The sequence below is a fragment of the Triticum urartu genome, chromosome 7A (assembly GCF_056163025.1).
Source record: "Triticum urartu cultivar PI428250 chromosome 7A, HENAU_Tu73, whole genome shotgun sequence".
Lineage (NCBI taxonomy): Eukaryota > Viridiplantae > Streptophyta > Magnoliopsida > Poales > Poaceae > Triticum > Triticum urartu.
In genome coordinates this window covers 454818581-454843477 of record NC_141879.1, presented here as the reverse complement: position 1 = coordinate 454843477, position 24897 = coordinate 454818581, and positions in this window count along the sequence as shown.

The following is a 24897-nucleotide window of genomic DNA, read 5'->3' as shown; positions in this document are numbered from 1 at the left end:
TTTATGAACCGTTCGATCTATAAGGAACGGGCAGATGGCCTTCGTCTACCTCCCACCAGTCACTGTTGAGATCTTTCTCGAACCGCCAACGACCACTGGCCCAGACCCCTGCCTCCGCCGCCCCGCCTCCCCACGACCTGACACCACTTCCGTGCTTGGCAGTGCCCCCAGGCCACCCCTTTAATCCCAGCCGACCTCCAGATCGGGCGCCAGCAGCTCTAGGCCCCACACGCCCCTAAGGTAAATACCGAGACGCTGCCTCCCTTGTGTAATAGGCGTACTAGAGCCTGTTATGCCGGGGAATGCTTCCGTTAATTGGGAATCAACTGACCAGGAATTGAAATCCAGGAGGCGACGGACCTCTAGCTAAGATGAAATAGTATGTGAGGAGAAACCTTGTGCATCACGAGTTACTAGGAACCTCTAGTATCAAGAAGAAGCGGTCAGCTAGTGTCTTCTGTGGGATGAATACCGTGCAACCAGACATGTAAGATTTGCACGAATAAGGGAAGAGGAGTACCATTTCCGGTTGCTAGTGTGGTGTCCTCCATATGTCGCGGCGATCTTATTCTTGTTGCTGGGGGAACCGATGTTTTGGAGGAGGGTGCAGCCTTGGACGAACCCATGGCCAAATTGTTGACTGTGTTGCCATGGCCGTATGTCGGCGGAGGGGAAGCAAATCCGAGGCGGCGAAGGACGGCGTAGCGGGAACAGCTCCGGTGCGGTGGACGGTGGTGAAGTTGGAGCAGCAGTGGTGAGGCGCAGGACAGCGTGGTTGAACTGGCTCGGGTACGGACGGCTCGGCCTCGGCTTCAACTACTAGCCATGGAGGGCATTGCGGTTGAGGTTGCGGTGGACGACGACGTCGGGGTATTGGCTCCGGCGTGATGGAGGAGGGAGGCGGTTGATGGGTGGGATGGGGTGGCGGACGGAGAACGCCGGGGTTTCATGGATGGTAGAGAGGTAGTTTTGGCGCCCACGGAGTACGAATGGGGAATCAAATGGGGGGCGGGGGAACTAAGGGAGAACCATGTTTCGGTCTGGGACGCGCTTGTTTTTGGCTTTTTTGAACAGATGGGACGCGCTTGTTTAAAATTTGGGGAAAGTACAAACTTTGCCCCCCTCTTAAATTTCGGACCTACTACGGGTCGGGGTAGGATGATAATCCCATGTGTCCCAAATAGTGGGTGGGAGCGACTTCGGCTGCACGCATTTGTGCTTAGGCAGCCATTGTGTATGAATGTTTTTCGGAGACGGTTGCATGGCGTCTAGATGAAGCTACAAACCTACCCCGGTTTAGACCTTTGGACGTCGGGCCGGTAGGTTTCACGTGTCGGAGTTAGAAAAGTAATTTCCTTCTACTACCAAACATTGGTCTCATGTGGTTTCAGGCGAGTAGAGGCTCTTTTGGCGCTCCGTTCAAAATTTTGAAACAGAAGCATTCATGTTTAGAGTACTCTTGAACTTTGAGGATTGACCTAAATAGACAACGTTAAATTTTACCTTGTCTGTTTGCAAACCTCATTAAATTATCCACTTCTTTTTGAAATTTTGACACTTCAAAATCCTATAACTACGATTATTTTGGAATGGAGGAGCTAAATTTGAATCTATTTTGTACACGACTATATATTCTATTATGTACAAAATCAGAGCAAAGATTGGTGCCCCCATAATTTAGGTATGATTTACAAATGCCATGATATCAAATTCAAATAATTGAATGGACTTCATGTTGAATTCGAATTTTTTAAACCACCTTAAGTTGAATTCAAATGTATGCTAGTTCATAGCTAGCTATTTATAATGTTCATTGTGTAACTTTCGTATGTATAATGTGCTTCACACACACAACATGAACTATACTCACCTCGCAAAAAAACATGAACTATACTCATGTTTATATTCGATTTCTAAAGCGATGCATTTTCTGGAGTTCAAAATACTAATTATGTGGATCAATTATGTCGAATAATAACATAGACATGCTAAAATTCGATAGAATCTAGATGTCTGATGTATCAATGACCGTTCCTTACGCGAATTGCAAATATCATGATCCCATCCTAATATGTGGATACAATTTATATCTTTAATCAATGTGTACATCAGTCTTTTACGTGTAGTTTCACTCTCCATCGGTGGTATCTCACACATGCTCACACACTCTCTCCCGATGTGTCTTTCTCGCAGACATGCTCTCGATATAACCCTCCCTCCCTATCGTAACCATTTACAACTGTTTTCACTAACCTTTATCACAAGCACTCTTCCTCTCACAAGCATACACACGCACAATCCCCATCGACCTTTTCTATATACATAGACCTGCCTACGTGTCTCCTGTACACACATTGTCTTTAGGCTTGTCTCTCACGCATTGTCTCACACCTCTCTTCCTAATCAACTAGTATGATTCTAGCAGAGCATTCTGTAGGATGCCCCTTAAAGTCAGGTTGGATGAATAGTAATATCAGAGATAAGGGTTACCTTAGTACGAGGACATAGGGTTACAAATCCTAGCCAGCTTTGTCAGTGGACACAGAGTCCTTCATGATTCTGATGTCTTGCACGACTAGTCATCCATGGGTCTCCCTAAATACGTCACGGGCCGAGGAATATGGCACAGGATGGAACCGAACCAAGGGCCTCACCTCGACCCACCGGACCTCACACGGTGACACACCCTCTGCCCCCAGGTCTCGTTATATTCTCACACCCGCACATACCAACACAGACACCACACAAAAAAAATTCTCCTCATGCCTCTAACCCCTCCCCCCTTGCATATACACACTCAAGGGAATCTCTCGCCGTGACATCATATTCGTCTCTCTCTCTCTAGACCTCTCTCATTTCTCATGCTATCTCTCCCACGCCCCCCTCCCCCCGTCGGCCCCTCTATCCATGCCTCTCTCGAATACATAATACACACACATACCTCTCTAGGCCCTGCCAAATACATCAACTACACATTCACACATGTTACATCATGTACCCCATTGATCTAAAAAGCCCTCTCTCCACGTTTATTTCACATACAACATTCCTTTTGAATAAAGTGTGGCCAAAAAATTATTTTAGAATTTCTACATATTGTCACACCCTGCATTTTGTAACACTTCATTTGCATTATTAAAGCATGAAAATTTGGACCAACAAAAACTTTTGCATTATTTGGCTTTTATTTGGAGTTGGTTTTCTCTCTATGTTCTCAAGTGCTCTTTAAAGTCAACACAACTCCACCTTCTATACTTCATCTCCTTGGCCCAAACTTCTACCCAATGATCATGCCATGTGTATAGAGCAATATAGTATTTTCTTACAAAAATAATTTGGCCAAAAAGTATTTTTCAAAAATTAGTTTTCCAAAAAACCCTGGATTGAGGTTTGCACTGCAAGTACCTGATTTGGGGTATGAAAAATATTTCAAAAGGTATATTTGAAACCTATTAGATATAGGATTCCCATAAAACCAAAAAATATAATTTTAAAAGTTATTTTCCTATTTTATTTAAAGGATTTTTCTTAAGGCCAGAAATGGTCTTTAATAGCAAAAAATTATTTTATTGATTCAAAAATATTTGATAAAAATCAAGGAAACTCAGTGGGCAAATATTTCCCACATATAAGAGTTTCAACACATGGTCGTGTTCAAAATATTGGAGAAAACCTCCCAAAACCATTTCTGCTCATTTCAAGGATTTGAAATATTTCTACAGGAAATATTTCCATAAAAATCCAAGGAAAATCCAGCAAGTCACAAATGCATATGGTGATGATCTTGAAAAGCCTCACTTCAATCAAGGTCATTTTGGTCCACCAAAATGCCCCATATACCCTTTCTGTTCAGAACCTAATTTGAGCAAGTTTGTACTACCAACTTTCTCTCCTTGACCTCAACTTTTGTGAGCATGTTCAAATCCCCAAATGATGACACTACACCAAGTGGTGCATCAAGGAGAAAGGATTTGCATGACTAGATCTTGGAAACCCCATTTCTGTTGATTTCTAGGGTTTACCAAAGTTACACTGGCAACTTTTCCCAAATGAGCTCAAATTTGGTGGCACACCCTAATTCTAAGTGTCATTCCATCCTGTTAAGTATCATGGCTATTGGAGTTCATTTTCTTTCGCAAACCAACAACAAACACCTTCTGCCATTTTTCCAAAAACACCATTTTGACCACTAAAACTATTCTCCTTGAGCTCAACTTTTTACCACAGCCCCTCCTAGACCTCCTCTACCTCCAGTAACAATTTACCCCTCTGGACAGCTCCTGTACCCCTCTTCCTCACCTCCCTCCTCACTCCAGTGGCCATCCATGGCATCCAATGCTTCCTCCCCTTTCTTTACTACTCCCTAGCACTACTAGACACAAGTGGCCACGCCCACTTCTTCTTTTTTATGCCATGGCATGCCATTTGGGCGCTCTGGAGCGCGCTACAGTGCGCTTCCGCACTGTAGCCGGCCCCTTCCAACTGCCTCCGGCCACCTCGGGCCTCCCCAACGTGCCCGACGATGCGCCTCGACGTCTGCAACACGCCACGGCGCTGTCCCCTCCTCTCTCCTCCTCCCCGCGCCTCTGCGCTAGCAAACAGAGGCCGCCCAAGCGCGCCAATGGTGCGGCTCACACGCGCGCGTCTCTGACCCCTCCCCGCTCTCTCCCTTAGCTCCCCTCGACGTAGTCCACGCCCAGGAACACCCCAGACACGGCGCCAGCTCCTCCCGAGCCCTGTGGCAACGAGCAGGACCTCACCGGCGCACGGGTCTACGGTGAGCCGTGGCTCGCCTACTTAAAGGCCTCCCCGAGCCCCCCTCTCCTCACCACTCGCTCTCTCACTCCCCTAAACACCCCCCTACACCACTCACCCCTCTCGAGACGAGCCCGAGCTCGAGGTCGAGCTCGAGCTCCGCCGCCTCGGGTCACCATCAATCCCACGGTACAGGCCTCCCCTGCTCCTCCTCTGCCTCGGTCTGGAACCCCCGAGCACCCCTGACCATTTCCCCCTTCTTCCCCGCCTCTTTTGCAGCCGGAAACGGCCGGAGCCGTCGACGCCCGAAGCTCCTCCGCTGCGAACATCGTCGCCGGCGAACCAGGCCACCCCGGCGACCACCTCCACCTCCATCCGAACGGCGGATCCTCCCTGAGCACAACGGTACCACCCACGCACCCTCCCGTGCCCTGTATCGACGCCGGCGAGCTCGCTGTCGCCCCTGTACAGAGGTAGACGACGACGGCCGTGGGCCCTAACTGTCAGTCTCACGCCCTAACGGGTGGGACCCACCCGTCAGGTTTAAACACGCACGCGCGCGCACCGGTTCGCTGCGTCGGCTGAAGGCGTATTTCGCCTTTACGCCTTCGACGTGGCAGCCTCGCGTGGGCTGAAACCCATGTGGGCCTGCTGCACTGTGGCCCTTCTGGCCCAGTTGCACAGTGCTGCTTCTCCTTTTTCTTTTTCTGGATACTTGCAAAAATTCCACAGGATTAAATATTAACCCAAATGCAACAATTCCAGTTCCTAAAATCTTGTAAAAATCCCACCTATTTAATGGTGCAACTTTCATTCAAATCCAACCCACTTTTATGTAGTGTTCAAATTTAAATTCAAATTTGAGCAGTTTAATCTCTCTTTGGAAATCCATATCCCCTCTTATACAACTCCAAATCCACAACTAGGAATTTTCCCCTTCTTAGTTTTCAACCTAGTATTTAACAAAAATAAGTTGACATTTTTCTGAGCACTTTGGTTTTTCTGTTTTATTATTGCCTTATTTTTCTCGTTATTATTTTGCGACGATAGATTGCGTTGCTGACGAAGGAGTTGGACCAGAAGACTTTGAAGACCCAGAAGACTTTGTTGAGCCAGACAAGCATCCCTTTGACCATGTCTATGAAACCCTTTTTATGCATTTCATATAGCACCTTATTATTGTTGCATCGGAATCATGATGAGAGGGTAGCCACTTTGGTGGGTTGCCTTCATTTCCTCCTTGTTGATACTTGCATAGTGCATGACCCTACCTCCTTATGAGGGTTATGCCAGTGGGAATAGATAGGATGCTAAGTAGTGCTACGCAAAAGGGACGGGTATATGCATGGTGATGGAGACAAAGTATTTTCAAAAGGACTTTTCGAAAACCCCGTCGGGTGCCACTTATGCCCGAGGGAGATAATGAGATGGGTAACCACTTGATGACGAAGTGGTGTACCGAGGCAAGGGTGTGTGTTGTTTTTGAAAACGGATTAGATGTAAGATTTGTCGACTGTCCCAACCTTACATGCGCAACCACTCTACCCTTATATGGGAAAGGGCATTATTGATTACCTAGGGCGATACTAGCTTGGAGCCCACATTACTAGTGACAGGAGAGTTGTTGGTGCGCTCTCTCGGGACGGGGTCGTGCCAGGTAGGGCGGCCATGACTATTTTCACAGGGCACCGGATACACCGTTGTGTCCCCTATCGGATGTTACAATCTCGAGTGAGTCTCGTATGATGTATATCGAGAGGATACGGAACAACGAGTGGACTCCTTGTTAGTGTTGTCTAGGGAAAGATAGTGATCGGGTGCTTACCCCTGGTACTTGAGGTACCGCGGGTCGTGGATGACACGAAAGTTCCCCGGATCTTGTGGGTAAAGTGTGCAACCTCTGCAGAGTGTAAAACTATTCGAATAGCCGTGTCCACGGTCAAGGACAGTTGGGCGGTGCTGCTTAAACTACGTCCACATGTTTACAAACCAGTGTGAGTGTTCGGATAAGTGGGAAGAACTACTTGGGTCAAGTCAAAGGACTTGACATGATTGAGTTGGGTTGGTGCCCACTCTTTTTATGTTGATATCTGTAACCTGTCCTCATGGTTAATTGAATTCTCCTGATGCATGTCTTACAAGATGTTGAGCATGTCATTGCACTCAAACTAGCTTTCCGCAAAAATTTACCTATATCATGCAATGTTGTACCTTGAACCAAAACATGGGTTGCTTGCGAGTACATTCAAAGTACTCATTGGCTTGCCACTGGTTATTTAATTGGCCAGGCATGGAAGAACAGGAGTTCGAAGAAGAGTTCTTTGAAGACAAACATGCGAACTAGGACGCTTCCTAGTTAGAATGCCTGTAGGGTTAAGGCAGATGGCATGGGTTCTACTTATCAACGAAGATTTCCGCTGCTTGTGTTTCATTCGATGTTCAGCCCTTAAGGCTTTATCAATGTAAGACTTGACCATAATGGTCATAATTTGTGTAAGACGGTATGTATGGATGTAAGACTCTTGTTATTCAGCTTCTGTGTGTTCAGTGAGCATTGATCTCTGGGATCACTGTACACGTGCATTCGGTGATCTCGACTTATGAGTCGGGGTCCCCACACATATATACAACATTACAAAGTTATATGGAGGAGTACGAACGTTAATTTTCATTGCATGGTGCCCACAATGATATTTATTCCGCACTATGAATTTTTATATTTTTATACTATATATAAAGTTAGTCATAATAAAGAGAAACAAAGAGCATCTCTCTCTCCATCGCATACACCCCCTCTACGCCCCTTTCACGTACACACACAAACTATCACCAGGTCCTCTAAAAGTAAGGCCCCAGCACATTCACGCATGTTTCATCTTTCTCTCAGAATATATACAGTGACGATCATTGTATTTGAAGCGAAAGCACGAGATGTACATTGGACTTCAGAATCCACTCATTACGGTCACCATTTACGTTTTGTGGTTATTATACAGTCACGAGCTCACCGTACATCTCTGTATTTGCTCAAGACACGACTAGTTGACCAGTTAAACGCTCCACGTGGCACCTCTAGTGTTGCATCACATTATCTCACTACCATTGGGCCCACCTGTCAGCTTGTATTTATTTTACATCTACACTCTTATAAAAAACAGAGTTGGTGATGATGGTGTGCCTGCCATTCTGCAATATAGGCCGCCCGATTTATATCTCACGGATAGGAAGTAAACTATGACAATTTTGCAAAAAGGTACCCGCACACCTCTCCACATTTGCAAATAAGGCCTTCCCTCATTCATCCTTTTCTCTCACAAGATAAACTAGTCATACAAATGCATCTTGATGTTACGGGCAACGCACGGGCATCTTGCTAGTAAGAATGAAAACAAACGACAAAAAAATATTGGACGGTGGTTTGAAGTCATGACCGCGGGCACAGCGGACAAGGTGACCTTGTATTGGTATGCTGAGCCGTATGTTTTAACACACAGGAGCTGGTGTGGTGATTATACACACATGCACGCATGCACACGAACTGCATGCACGCAACACTCACACGAACACATGCAGCCACGCACGCACGCAACACTCACACGTACACACGCAGCTACGCACGCATGCAACACTCACACGCACACACGCACGCATGCATGCACACACCACACGACCAACACACACTCTCACGCTCAAGTGCTCAACCTACACATCCATGCGCACACATCAAGCCCTGACAGACACATACACAACCAAGTGATTCTAGGTGTCAAAAAAACAACCAGGTGATTCCCGCGCACGGGATGGAGTCTTGTCGCGCCTGCGTAAATTTGTGTTTATCTGACCTTTTTCCTATGCGAACTGATAGGTGGGACTCACAAGGAACGTGGTCAATTTAACTACTCAACATGGTGCCACGCAGACTATTTGGCCAGTCAACAGAGTGCAATCCGATGTTGAACGGTGAGCAAGTGACCGTATAATCACCGCAAAACATATATAGTAACCGTAATGAGCGTATTATGAAGTTTGGTGACCGTACTATGCTTTTCTCTCTGTAGGTCCCCCAAAACTACATCTCTACACGTTCTCGCATGTTACATCTAACAACTATGCAATACAGCACTACTACTACACTCTAACACAAAATCATATGTGTTTTTAGTTATATTAGATATCATATTGTTACTTAATTATTCAATTTGCATACATTAAAATTGCCTTTGAAATGTATGGCCAGTATCATCTACCGCGCGGGAAAAATCCCGCCCTTTTCTGTTTAATCGGGTTTGTATCGATGGATCGTGCGAAACAACAAAACTATAGTACTATAGTACTATATACAGTACAAGTAACAGTTCAGTGGGCCGCCGTGTCGTGTCCTCCTCTACCGCATCAGGCTGAAGGAAAACAAGTTGAGACACTTAAGTCTCAAGAAGTTTTTTTCTGCACCAGTTGTTGTGTCACTGAAAGAAAAGGCCCTTTTGCCTGAATCTGAGAAAGCCGCTGAAGGAGTTCCAACGAAGGAAAATGATCGTCAATCCGATGATCCCATGCCGTCTGCTTAAGAGAAGGTTATGATACCTCATGCTCCAGTACAGCCCTCTGATGAGTACGTGTATGCAACTGATGATGTTCAGCCAGTGGAAATTAGCGAAGAAGTTTATCGGAAAAATCCTCAGGAATCATTTCCGCTATTTTCATCTGAGTATGGCTCCAATGGCCCAGCATGCAATGAACAGGTTCATTCATTAAAGCTTGCATTCTTTGGGGTGAGCTCCTATGAAGGAGAGAGAACCTCTTTGTCTTCGAGGTTTTGGACAGAGGGACAGGCAATCTATTATGCTCCAATCTTGTTTGGCAAGCATAGGATTTTCAATCACAAGATACTGAACTTCGACAAGCTTGATGAAATGCCCTGCTTCCACAATACTCTTGACCATATTGAACACGCTCTTCTAAAGGGTTTTATGCAATTCAATCATGGATGGAACAAAGAGATTATTCTTCAGTTCTATGCCATGTTGTACATCACAAGGCAGATGGAAAATACTTCAACATGGACGCTTGAGTGGATGACTGGCGGAGATAGAATCAAATGCTCAGCAGATCACTTTCTGGCTCTGATAAATTTTGCCTCAATGTGAATTTGAGAATGACAGAGAACACATACTGCATTTCAGGGAAGTATCTGATGAACAACTCCATATCCTGATGGATCCCACTTTGGTGGGCGATGAATGCATTGACATTGACCCTAAAAAGTTGGCCTACGACAACAGAGTGCTATTCCACATTCTGTGCAATACCATTACGCCAACCAATAGGCCCACTCCATCAAAGAGATTGTGGGAAATGCTCTAGTGTCAATATCTCAGGGAATTAAATTCGATATTCCTGACCTTCATTCAGAATTTGGCATGCGCTGTAGATAGCTCTCACTCACTGAAGCCCTATGCTCCTTGGATCATGTATGCCATTGAGTAGCTCACTAATGAAAAATTCTTCTGGGCCTATGTACTAAAGGTATTCATGCCACCTGTCCGTGACACTCTGCGCATCATGAAGGAATATAGAAAAGGAAAGGAACCTGTTGATACTACTGCAACTACTTCTGCATCTGAGAATGTACCAAAGGTTAAAGAAGCCAAGGTTGAAGTTCCTCGAGAGGAAAATCCATCACTCTATGAGATATGCATTCGCACACAGCAGACTCTGGAAAGGCATATCAGGATGGATATAAAGGAAAAGATGGAATTGTTGGCTGAACTGAATCTGCTTCATAATCACACTCAGCAAATTCTTCTGCATGAGAAGGATGCAAGGAAGAGATCATGGACCTTGCTGAGAAGGCATTACTCTCGCAAGGATCTAGCCAAGAAGGGCCTCCACAAAGACTATGACTATCTGGACTTGCTTGCAGTACCACGTGTCTGAAGACAAACTCCACAGCTCCCATAGCATTCTGCTTCAACGGATCTGTTGTTTGTCAACCATGATGACGAGATCAAAGACATTGCCAGCACCCGTATCTACAAGCCAGATGCATATCCTTCGAAGCCCCTCAAAGCCAAGGCTGCTACACTTGCTTCTGCCTCGACCATTCCTCATTCTTCTGACTCCAATTCTGGAAGTGGTTTCAATTCGGACTCAGAAGATTCCCCCTCAGAGTAATTCCTCATGTTCTCTGTCTTTCCTTTTTGACACTTGTTGACAAAAAGGGGGAGAATAATATCGAGTGATAGTTTATAGGGGTTTGAAGGGTGTTTTGCTTCAAACTTTCATTTGGTTTTCTTTGAACAATTTGCTTCAGAACTTTATCACACCGCATGTGGTGTTGAAACACAGGGTCGTCATGTAATGTTAATAACCCCCGCCTGCAATACCTTTTGCTTCGCACTATTTCGTCTGCAGGTGCCTTCAAATGTTTATCCTTTGATTGATTATCATCAGAAATTAGTAATCTTACAGGAACATAGCTCCACGAAGAAGAATAGAGAACCATCAAATGATGATGTTACATTAAAGCACTATATGATCCACAACTATTAGTTGGATATGCTCTTATTGCTATTTGTGATTATCTAACCTTGTAGGAAGTTAAAAGTCGTCTACATGATTGCCGAAGTGTTTTTCCTTGCAAATATCATTTGCATCATCTCTTTTGCTGGAAAACCACCATCAAAGCATATCCACTCTGAGCTATGAATTATTATTCCATGCTGCTTCAATCTTATCGAATATCTAACATGCAAGAAAACTATATCTCGTGTGGATTCAAATTATGTTCTGGGAAAACCTTCATGACTTATCCATGTCACAAAACACAAAATGTTTGTTTCACATCTAACCCTTGTCGAAGTTTTCACGACAGGAACAGCCTTAGACACTTTCGAGTGCATTGAACGGAATCTAGTATGAGATATGTTGTCAATGACACTCATATGAAGAGAAATATATTTTCCCGAATCAAAGCATATCTTAACGGGGAGAATAACTTATCTTTGTAATCTTCTCTAGATTATTGACTCTAGTAAACCCTTTGGGTGTTGGTCACATGGAGATGTGAACTATGTGTTTTAATCACATAAAGATGTGAACTATTGGTGTTAGATCACATGGCAATGTGAACTAGATTATTGACTCTAGTGCAAGTTGGAGACTGAAGGAAATATGCCCTAGAGGCAACAATAAAGTTGTTATTTATATTTCCTTATATCATGATAAATGTTTATTATTCATGCTAGAATTTTCTTAACCGGAAACTTAGTACATGTGTGAATACATTGACAAAACAGAGTATCCCTAGTATGCCTCTACTTGACTATCTCATTAATCAAAGATGGTTAAGTTTCCTAACCATATACATGTGTTGTCATTTGATGAATGGGGTCACATCATTAGAGAATGATGTGATGGACAAGACCCATCCGTTAGCTTAGCATAATGATCGTTAAGTTTTATTGCTATTGCTTTCTTCATGAATTATACATATTCCTCTAACTATGAGATTATGCCACTCCCGAATACCGGAGGAACACCTTGTGTGCTATCAAACGTCACAACGTAACTGGGTGATTATAAAGATGGTCTACAGGTGTCCCCGAAGGTGTTTGTTGGGTTGTCATAGATCAAGATTAGGATTTGTCACTCTGAGTATCGGAGAGGTATCTCTGGGCCCTCTCGATAATGCACATCACTATAAGCCTTGCAAGCAATGTGACTAATGAGTTAGTTATGGGATGATGCATTACAGAATGAGTGAAGAGACTTGCCGGTAAAGAGATTGAACTAGGTATGAGGATACCGACGATTGAATCTCGGGCAAGTAACATACCGATGACAAAGGGAATGACGTATGTTGTTGTGCGATTTGACCGATAAAGATCTTCGTAGAATATGTAGGAGCCAATGTGAGCATCCAGGTTCCCCTATTGGTTATTGACCGGAGATGTGTCTTGGTCATGTCTACATAGTTCTCGAACCCATAGGGTCCGCACACTTAACGTTCGATGACGATTTGTATTATGAGTTATGTGTTTTGGTGACCGAAGTTTGTTCGGAGTCCCGGATGAGATCACGGACATGACGAGGAGTCTCAAAATGGTCAAGAGGTAAAGATTCATATATTGGAAGGTTATATTCGGACATCGGAATGGTTCCGAGTGATTCGGGTATTTTATCCGAGTACCGAGGGGTTATCGGGACCCCCGAGGGAAATAATGGGCCTCATGGCCCATGGGAGAGAACAGGGGTGTAACATCCCAAATTTTCAATTTGGAATGTTATACATAGGTCATTCATGCATATCATATTTTATTGCATATTCGTTTTGCAATCCTCGAAATTTTAAGCAACTCAAGGACCCTCGGAGAGAGTTGGGGATTTTATAGTTCTCATACTTGATTTTTCTCAAATATCGAAACAACGATCACTTTGGTTCTAATTAATTTTTCTCTCCGAAAATATTTCATATTAAAAATATATGAGAGGAGATAATATGACTTCTCCAAAATAAATGAAATATTGGAGGAAAAATGCTAAAAATCAAATAATGAGTTTTATTTGGATTTTTATTGCTATTTTATTTGAAGTAGGAAAAATATGTGTTTTTCAAAATTGCATTGGAGGCCCAAATAAATGTTCACTTTGTCCAGAATATTATTAGAGGACCGTGAAAATTTATTTCGGGATTTTTGGAGTCCGTTTAGTATTTCTTTTATCTGTTTTTCCATGTCAGGTTTTTTTTAAAGTTACCGACCTAACTGGGCCGTGTCCGACCTGGACTTCGACCCGGCCGGCCTTTATAAGCCGCCCGGCCAGCCCACCCGACCCGCCATACCCGCTGCCGAAATCCTAGCCAGCCACCGCGGCCCACCTCGATTTCCATGCCGCGCCGCCGCCGCCGCCACGTTCCGTCGCCGGAGCCACCGCCGACCCCTCCGGACCTCGCCGAGGTAGCCGCCCGCCGCCGCCGGTTTTCATTAGAAAGCCGCTCGGTTTTTTTTCATTCAAAACCCTATATCTCATTTTTTTGTTTTAGATCGGTTTTGTTTCGGGTTTTTTCGGTTCGGTTAAATAGCCGACGTTCGTCCGTACGTTCGTTTTACCGAACGTTGTTCGTTAGTTAGCCGCAGACAACGAACGTTCGTTCGTTACCTTGTTCGTCTCGTTTTATTTTCCAGGGTTTTCCATGATTATTTTCGATCGCGATTTCTGCCCTAATCTTTGTTCTAGTATATCTTTTCGCTCGTTTATCCGAATCAGGTGAAACAAGCGCCTAGATCTTCGTCTCGAAGCCCTCTTTCTGTTTAACCAACTTAAACAAGATTTTGGTACTATAAAATTTGACTTTAGCCAGATTAGTAATCGGATCTTGTTTCTTTCACAGTTTGAGTTTCGTTGCTCCGTTTGATTTGATTCTTTTTAGAAACCGGAGTTCTTCACCTGAACTTTCGTAGCGACCCGACCTCAGACGGTCAAGTCTCTGTGCTTCAGTGTCATCCCTGGATCGGTAATGCTGACACACATAGTACTCGAGGATTTATAACAGAGTAGCAATCACACACTTATTACATCGAATGTCTCAAAAGAGAACTTACTACAATAAATATGGCTTAAGGCCATCTAATACGATAACAGCGGAAGGCTTGGAAGATAAAGTGAGTCCACCAACTCCAACGGCATAGCTGAGCTGCACGGCAACGACCTAACGAACCTTACTCCTCGTCTGAAATATCTGCAACATAATACGTTGCAGCCCGAAAACGGGTCAGCACATGGAATATGCTGGCAAAGTAACACAGTAGAGCAAGAACAGAATAATACTATCACTACATGCATATTTGGCTGGTGGAAAGCTCTATGGTTACAGTTTTTGCGAAAAGACAATTTTTTTCCTACAACAAAGGAATAGATTTTATTTAACTATCATGGTAGTTGAAACATCATTGAGAAGGTTCCTCCAACTCAATCCCAATTAAAGTAATTAACAACCCAACAATATTATTTTAGAGTGATGAGATACTTATGAAACTCCAAGTACTAGATACTCAAGATGTCCATAACCGGGGACACGGCTAACCATGATTAGTTCATACACTCTGCAGAGGTTTGCGCACTTTTCCCCACAAGACCCGATCTCGTCCGTTAGATTTCTCGCACTACATGGTGTTTGAGAAACGGATGACCGAGACATAGTCTTTCAGAAGCATTAACCCCTTACTTCGGGAAGACCATACTGCTACCTCTTTTAGCACTACGTTGGTTTTCCCCGAAGAGGAAGGGATGATGTAGCAAAGTAGCATAAGTATTTCCCTCAGTTTTGAGAACCAAGGTATCAATCCAGTAGGAGGCTACGCGCGAGTCCCTCGTACCTGCACAAAACAAATAAATCCTCGCAACCAACGCAAATAGGGGTTTTCAATCCCTATAGGGCCACTTACGAGAGTGAGATCTGATAGAGATAGACCTGGGGGATTAATATGAGATTAATATGACAAAGATAGACCTGGGGGCTATAGGTTTCACTAGTGGCTTCTCTCGAGAGCATAAGTATTCTACGGTGGGTGAACAAATTACTGTTGAGCAATTGAAAGAATTTAGCATAGTTATGAGAATATCTAGGTATGATCATGTATATAGGCATCACGTCCGAGACAAGTAGACCGACTCCTGCCTGCATCTACTACTATTACTCCACTCATCGACCGCTATCCAGCATGCATCTAGAGTATTAAGTTAAAAACAGAGTAACGCCTTGATCAAGATGACATGATGTAGAGGGATAGACTCATGCAATATGAAGAAAGCCCCATCTTGTTATCCTCGATGGCAACAATACAATACGTGCCTTGCTGCCCTTACTGTCACCGGGAAAGAACACCGCAAGATTGAACCCAAAGCTAAGCACTTCTCCCATTGCAAGAAAGATCAATCTAGTAGGCCAAACCAAACTGGTAATTCGAAGAGACTTGCAAAGATAACCAATCATACATAAAAGAATTCAGAGAAGATTCAAATATTATTCATAGATAGACTTGATCATAAACCCACAATTCATCGGTCTCAACAAACACACCGCAAAAAGAAGATTACATCGAATAGATCTCCACAAGAGAGGGGGAGAACATTGTATTGAGATCCAAAAATAGAGAAGAAGCCATCTAGCTACTAACTATGGACCCGTAGGTCTGAAGTAAACTACTCACACTTCATCGGAGAGGCTATGGTGTTGATGTAGAAGCCCTCCGTGATCGATGCCCCCTACGACGGAGCTCCGGAACAGGCCCCAAGATGGGATCTCCTGGATAAAGAAAGTTACGGCGGTGGAATTAGGGTTTTGGCTCCTGTCTTGATCGTTTGGGGGTACGTGGGTATATATAGGAGGAAGAAGTACGTCGGTGGAGCAACAGGGGGCACACGAGGGTGGAGGGCGTGCCTGGGGGGGCAGGCGCGCCCCCCTACCTCGTGGCCTCCTGTTAGTTGGCTTGACGTAGGGTCCAAGTCTCCTGGGTTGTATTCGGTGAGAAAATCGCGTTCCCGAAGGTTTCATTCCGGTTGGACTCCGTTTGATATTCCTTTTCTTCGAAACCCTAAAACAGGTAAAAACATCAATTCTGGGTTAGGCCTCCAGTTAATAGATTAGTCCTAAAAATAATATAAAAGTGGATAATAAAGCCCAATAATGTCCAAAACAGTAGATAATGTAGCATGGAGCAATCAAAAATTATAGATACGTTGGAGACATATCAAGCATCCCCAAGATTAATTCCTACTCGTCCTCGAGTAGGTAAATGATAAAAATAGAATTTTTGATGCGGAGTGCTACTTGGCATAATTTTAATGTAATTCTTATTAATTGTGGTATGAATATTCAGATCCGAAAGATTCAAGACAAAAGTTCATATTGACATAAAAATGATAATACTTCAAGCATACTAACTAAGCAATTATGTCTTCTCATAATAACATGGCCAAAGAAAGTTCATCCCTACAAAATCATATGGTTTAGTCATGTTTCATTTTCGTCACACAAGAATGCTATCATCATGCACAACCCCGATGACAAGCCAAGCAATTGTTTCATACTTTAGTAATATCAAACCTATAAACTTTCACGCAATATATGAGCGCGAGCCATGGACATAGCACTATAGGTGGAATAGAATATAATGAGGGGGGTTATGTGGAGAAGACAAAAAAGGAGGAAGTCTCACATCAACGAGGCTAATCAATGGGCTATGGAGATGCCCACCGATTGATGTTAATGCAAGGAGTAGGGATTGCCATGCAACGGATGCACTAGAGCTATAAATGTATGAAAGCTCATCAAAAGAAACTAGTGGGTGTGCATCCAACTTGCTTGTTCACGAAAACCTAGGGCACTTGAGGAGGCCCGTTGTTGGAATATACAATCCAAGTTCTATAATAAAAAATTCCCACTAGTATATGAAAGTGATAACATGAGAGACTCTCTACTATGAAGATCATGGTGCTACTTTGAAGCGCAAGTGTGGCAAAGGATAGTAACATTGTCCCTTCTCTCTTTTTATCTCATTTTTTTTCTTTTTTGGGGCCTTTTCTCTCTTTTTTATGGCCTTTCTCTTTTTTGGGGGCCTTCTCTTTTTTTATGGCCTTTCCTCTTTTTTTAATATTTTTTTATATTCCTCACTTGGGACAATGCTCTATAAAATGATGATCATCACACTTCTATTTTATTTACAACTCAATGATTACAACTAGATACTAGAACAAAGATGACTCTAAATGAATGCCTCCGGTGGTGTACCGGGATATGCAATGAACCAAGAGTGACATGTATGAAAGAATTATGAACGGTGGCTTTGCCACAAATACTATATCAACTACATGATCATGCTAAGCAATATGACAATGATGAATGTGTCATGATGAACGGAATGATGGAAAGTTGCATGGCAATATATCTCGGAATGGCTATGGAAATGCCATAATAGGTAGGTATGGTGGTTGTTTTGAGGAAGATATAAAGAGTTTTATGTGTGAAAGAGCGTATCATATCACGGGGTTTGGATGCACCGGCGAAGTTTGCGCCAACTCTCAATGTGAGAAAGGGCAATGCACAGTACCTAAGAGGCTAGCAAGGATGGAAGGGTGAGAGTGCGTATAATCCATGGACTCAACATTAGTCATAAAGAACTCACATACTTATTGCAAAAATCTACAAGTCATCAAAAACCTCGGTACTACGCGCATGCTCCTAGGGGGGTAGATTGGTAGGAAAAGACCATCGCTCGTCCCCGACCGCCACTCATAAGGAATACAATCAAATAACACCTCATGTTTCAAATTTGTTGCATAACGTTTACCATGTGTGCATGCTACGGGACTTGCAAACCTCAACACAAGTATTTCTCAATTTCACAACTACTCAACTAGCACGACTTTGATATTATTACCTCCATGTCTCAAAACAATCATCAAGCATCAAACTTCTCTTAGTATTCAACACACTCAAAAGAAAGTTTTATTATTAATCTTGCATACCAAGCATATTAGGATTTTAAGCAAATTACCATGATATTAAGACTCTCAAAATAATATAAGTGAAGAATGAGAGATCAATAGTTTCTATAAAACAAATCCACCACCGTGTTCCAAAAGATATAAGTGAAGCACTAGAGCAAAATTATATAACTCAAAAGATATATGCGAAGCACATAGAGTATTCTAACAAATTCCAAATCATGTATGGCTCTCTCAAAAGATGTGTACAGCAAGGATGATTGTGGTAAATTAACAAGAAAATACTCAAATCAAACAAGACGCTCCAAGAAAACACATATCATGTGGTAAATAAAAATATAGCTCCAAGTAAAGTTACCGATAGAAGTAGACGAAAGAGGGGATGCCTTCCGGGGCATCCCCAAGCTTTGGCTTTTAGGTGTCCTTAGATTATCTTGGGGGTGCCATGGTCATCCCCAAGCTTAGGCTCTTGCCACTCCTTGTTCCATAATCCATCAAATCTTTACCCAAAACTTGAAAACTTCACAATACAAAACTTAAAGTAGAAAATCTCGTGAGCTCCGTTAGCGAAAGAAAACAAAAGACCACTTCAAGGTACTGTAATGAATTCATTCTTTATTTATATGGGTGTTATACCTACTGTATTCCAACTTCTCTATGGTTCATAAACTATTTTACTAGCCATAGATTCATCAAAATAAGCAAACAACACACGAAAAACAGAATCTGTCAAAAACAGAACAGTCTCTAGTAATCTGTAGCTAGCACAAGATCTGGAACCCCAAAAATTCTAAAATAAATTTCTGGACGCGAGGAATTTATATATTAATCATCTTCAAAAATAATTAACTAAATATCACTTTCCAAATAAAAATGACAGCAGTTCTCGTGAGCGGTAAAGTTTCTGTTTTTTTACAGCAAGTTCAACAAGACTTTCCCCAAGTCTTCCCAACGGTTCTACTTGGCACAAACACTAATTAAACACACAAAAAAACAACAAAAACAGAGGCTAAATAATTTATTTATTACTAAGCAGGAGCAAAAAGCAAGGAATAAAAATAGAATTGGGTTGCCTCCCAACAAGCGCTATCGTTTAACGCCCCTAGCTAGGCATAACAAGCAAGAATAGATTTAGGTATTGCCATCTTTGGTAGGCAATTATTCAATGAGGCATCTACCATCTTTAGGAGTTTCTTTCTTTTTATTAATTATCGAGCTTTTAGGCACAAGATCGAAAAATTCATTTGTAACAAATGGTTCCTTAATGATAGAAAAAAGATTGGGATGAACACTTATAGATTTAAGATCCACATTTTCCTTACTAGATGATTCAACCTTATTTTTAGGAACATACATAAGCTTGGCAACTTTAGTGGAGGAACTTGGAGTATTCTTTATGGAAGAAAAAGCGGTTCCCAAATTGGTAATAATATTCTCAAGTTTATCGGTCCTAACGGAATCGTGATTTATTTTCTCATTAACTATGGGTTCCTTTTCTTTAATATCTTTAAAAGTAACTCCTACTTTAGATCCATATTGAGAGATTCGGCTGTGGATCTTTTTATACAAATTTTCAATTAACTCTACGGTGGCAACCTTATTTTCAATAATTTCAAGCCTTTGCATTACATGCTCCAAAGTTAATATAGTTCCATTAACCAAAAGAGGGGGGAGCCAAATAAATCTAACATAGCATTATAAGAATCAAAAGTATGGCTACCCAAAAAATTCCCTCCGGTAATAGTATCAAGAACATAACGGTGCCAAGAAGTAATGCCTACATAAAAATTGCGAAGGAGAATGGTAGTAGATTGCTTCCTAGCAGATTTATTTTGAGCATTGCAAATTCTATACCAAGCATCTTTTAGATTTTAACCCTCCCTTTGCTTAAAATTTAGAATTTCATTCTCGGGAGACAACGGAGAAGATAAGGTACTAGCTATAACGACAAGCAAGCAAACGAACACACAAGCAAACAAAAAGCAAGCGGACAAAAAGGGGAAAATAGAGAAAGAGAGGGAGGATAAAGAGGGCAAATAAAACGGCAAGGGTGAATTGGGGGAGAGGAAAACGAGAGGGAAATGGCAAATAATGTAATGCGGGAGATAAGGGTATGTGATGGGTACTTGGTATGTTGACTTTTGTGTAGACCTCCGTAGCAACGGCGCCAGAAATCCTTCTTGCTACCTCTTTTAGCACTGCGTTGGTTTTCCCCGAAGAGGAAGGGATGATGCAGCAAAGTAGCGTAAGTATTTCCCTCTGTTTTGAGAACCAAGCTATCAATCCAGTAGGAGGCTACGCGCGAGTCCCTCGTACCTGCACAAAACAAATAAATCCTCGCATCCAACGCAAATAGGGGTTGTCAATCCCTATAGGGCCAACTACAAGAGTGAGATCTGATAGATATGATAAGATAATATTTTCGGTATTTTTATGATAAAGATGCAAAGTAAAATAAAGGCAAAGTAAATATCAAAGTAAATAACTAAGTAGTAGGAGATTAATATGATAAAGATAGACCCGGGGCCATAGGTTTCACTAGTGGCTTCTCTCGAGAGCATAAGTATTCTACGGTGGGTGAACAAATTACTGTTGAGCAATTGAAAGAATTTAGCATAGTTATGAGAATATCTAGGTATGATCATGTATATAGGCATCACATCTGAGACAAGTAGACCGACTCCTGCCTGCATCTACTACTATTACTCCACTCATCGACCGCTATCCAGCATGCATCTAGAGTATTAAGTTAAAAACAGAGTGACGCCTTGATCAAGATGACATGATGTAGAGGGATAGACTCATGCAATATGAAGAAAGCCCCATCTTGTTATCCTCGATGGCAACAATACAATACGTGCCTTGCTGCCCTTACTATCACCGGGAAAGGACACCGCAAGATTGAACCCAAAGCTAAGCACTTCTCCCATTGCAAGAAAGATCAATCTAGTAGGCCAAACCAAACTGATAATTCGAAGAGACTTGCAAAGATAACCAATCATACATAAAAGAATTCAGAGAAGATTCAAATATTATTCATAGATAGACTTGATCATAAACCCACAATTCATCGGTCTCAACAAACACACCGCAAAAAGAAGATTACATCGAATAGATCTCCACAAGAGAGGGGGAGAACATTGTATTGAGATCCAAAAAGAGAGAAGAAGCCATCTAGCTACTAACTATGGACCCGTAGGTCTGAAGTAAACTACTCACACTTCATCGGAGAGGCTATGGTGTTGATGTAGAAGCCCTCCGTGATCGATGCCCCCTACGACGGAGCTCCGGAACAGGCCCCAAGATGGGATCTCCCGGATAAAGAAAGTTACGGCGGTGGAATTAGGGTTTTGGCTCCTGTCTTGATCGTTTGGGGGTACGTGGGTATATATAGGAGGAAGAAGTACGTCGGTGGAGCAACAGGGGGCACACAAGGGTGGAGGGCGTGCCTGGGGGGGCAGGCGCGCCCCCCTACCTCGTGGCCTCCTGTTAGTTGGCTTGATGTAGGGTCCAAGTCTCCTGGGTTGTATTCGGAGAGAAAATCGCGTTCCCGAAGGTTTCATTCCGGTTGGACTCCGTTTGATATTCCTTTTCTTCGAAACCCTAAAACAGGTAAAAACATCAATTCTGGGTTAGGCCTCCGGTTAATAGATTAGTCCCAAAAATAATATAAAAGTGGATAATAAAGCCCAATAATGTCCAAAACAGTAGATAATGTAGCATGGAGCAATCAAAAATTATAGATACGTTGGAGACGTATCACATACCAACCTACATCCCTCTACCTGCTGATCCACCTCTTCGGGAGCTTCACGCAACTTACTCAACTATGCTAGAGCCCATAATAGCTTGTGGCTGCACACGGAAGTTTCTAGCATGAAAATATCTCGGTTCCCTTTGAGTCTGGGTGGCGGACCATAGGATTATCACACGGGTACTCCAGAATATCCTAGGACAACACTGGATTCTCCAGGTGCCCAACAAACAATCCACCCAGATGTGTATTCAAGTTGCCACCTTAAGTTGAACCATTAATTAACAATCTCACATCTATCATGGATTTCACTCACCTAACCACGTCTACGTGCATAGCATAGCAATAAAAGCAATATGTAGAAGTAACTCCCAAGGGTTTGAATATAACAAGGCAATAGGTTCTACCTCATCAACTACTTCCCAACCCACATGTTAATCACATCCTAATCATACAATGTTTGAGGATTGGAACTAATGCATAAAAACTGGGTGATAAAGGGGTATGATCAAAGTGTTACTTGCCTTGCTGATGATCCGTAAAACCTAGGAACTCGTAGTAGCATGCTTCACACTCTGGGTGTTCTATCGCAAACAAAGAATAGCATACATAAGAAATCAAGCAAAGAAACATGGGTAAATCTCAAATAAGAAGATCTAACCAGAAAGTTCAACTTAAGAACTCCGGTTTGCAAAAAGAATCAAATCAAACGGAGCAACGAAACTCAAACTGCGAAAGAAATAGGATCCGTTTTCTAATCTGGACTAAGGTCAAATTTTAAAGTAGCAAAAACTTGTTCAAGTTGGTTAAACGGAAAGAGGGTTTCGAGACGAAGATCTAGGCGCTTGAATCGCCTGATTCCGACAAACGAGCGAAAAGATAAACTAAAACGAAAATCGGATCAGAAATCGCGATAAAAAATAATCGCGGAAAATCCGAGAAAAAGAAAACTGACGAACAGGCTAACGAACGAGCGTTCGTTGTCTGCGGCTAATGAGTTAACACCGTTCGTTAAAATGAACGTACGGACGAACGTCCGCAAGGTAACTAAAACACGAAAAACCGGCGAACCGATCTATCTAAAAAAACTAGGGTTTCTAACAAAAAACTGAACCGGGTTTAAAAAAAACGAACGGCGCTATACCTCTGGCGAGGTTCTGGCGCGGCGGGGAGGCTCCGGCGAGTGGGGCGGGCAGCGCGGGGCGGCGGCGGCGCAGGCAAGCGGCAGCGGCGGCGGCGCGGCAGCGAGGCGGCGGCGGCGCGGCTTGCGGCGGCAGGGCTGGCGGCTTGTGGCGGCGGGGCAGCTCGGGGCTCTAGGGGGTGCGATGACTTATAAGGGAGGGGGTGGCCCGGCGGCTTGGGGAAGGGGGCGGGCGGCGCGTGTCCAGGTCAGACACGGCGGCGGCGGAGCCGCTCGGGACTCCTCTCCCGAGCCGGTGCGGGGAGGCGGCGCGGCTGGGCCGGCTGGGCCTCGGCCTAGTGCGGTCCGGCGGAAGTTTTTTTTAAAAAAATAATAATAATTTCGCCGGACTAAAATAAATCCTAGAAAATAAAATAAAAATCTAAAAATGCCAAAAGAAATTTTCACCGTCTAAATAAAATATTTAGAACAGGATGAACATTTTCTTGGCCCTAAAATGCAACTTTGAAAAACATGCAATTTTTCTAATTCAAATAAAATAGCAATAAACTCTGGATAAAAACAAATATTTGATTTTAATATTTTTCCTCCAATATTTCATTTATTTTGGAGAAGTCATATTATCTCCTCTCATATATTTTAATATGAAATATTTTTCGGAGAGAAAATAATTAAAACCAAAAATCCTCGTTTCAATATTTGATAAAACTCCAATATGAAAACAGGGAAAACCCCAACTCTCTCCGAGGGTCCTTGAGTTGCTTAGGATTTCAAGGACCGCGAAATGAATGCAATAAAATATGATATGCATGAATGATCTATGTATAACATTCCAAATTGAAAATTTGGGATGTTACAAACCTACCCCCCTTAAGATGAATCTCGCCCTCGAGATTCGGGTTGGCTAGAGAATAAGTGTGGGTGGTCTTTGCGAAGATCATCCTCTCATTCCCAGGTGGCTTCATCCTTGGTATGGTGGTTCCACTGAACTTTGCAAAACTTAATAACCTTGCTGCGGGTGACTCGGCTGGCAAATTCGAGAATCCTGACTGGCTTCTCCTCATAGGTCAAATCACTGCCCAACTGAATCGCCTCCAAGGGTACTGTATCTCTTAACGGTATATCGGCCATCTCAGCATGACACTTCTTCAGCTATGAAACATGAAATACATCATGAACTCCTGACAGTCCTTCAGGTAACTCCAACTTGTAGGCAACTTCTCCCATACGTTCCAAAATTCGATACGGTCCTACAAATCTCGGGGCTAACTTTCCCTTAACTCCAAAACGTTTCACTCCTCGCATGGGTGACACTCGCCGATATGCTCTATCTCCAATTTCATAGGTTATTTCCTTGCGTTTCGAATCTGCATAACTCTTTTGCATGGACTGAGCTATCTTCGGTCTATCTTTGATCAACTTAACTTTCTCTTCAGACTCTTTGATCAAATTTGGTCCAAACAACTGTCGGTCTCCGACTTCATCCCACATCAACGGTGTTCTGCACCTTCGTCCATATAGGGTTTTGAACGGTGCCATCTTTAAACTGGCTTGGTAGCTATTGTTGTATGAGAACTCCGCGTAGGGCAAATTGTCATCCCAACTAGATCCATAATCCAGCGCACAGGCTCTCAACATATCCTCCAGAATCTGGTTGACTCTCACGGTCTGTCCATCTCTCTGCGGGTGAAAAGTTGTACTGAACTCCAACCTTGTCCCAAAGTTTGGTGCAGCTGATGCCAAA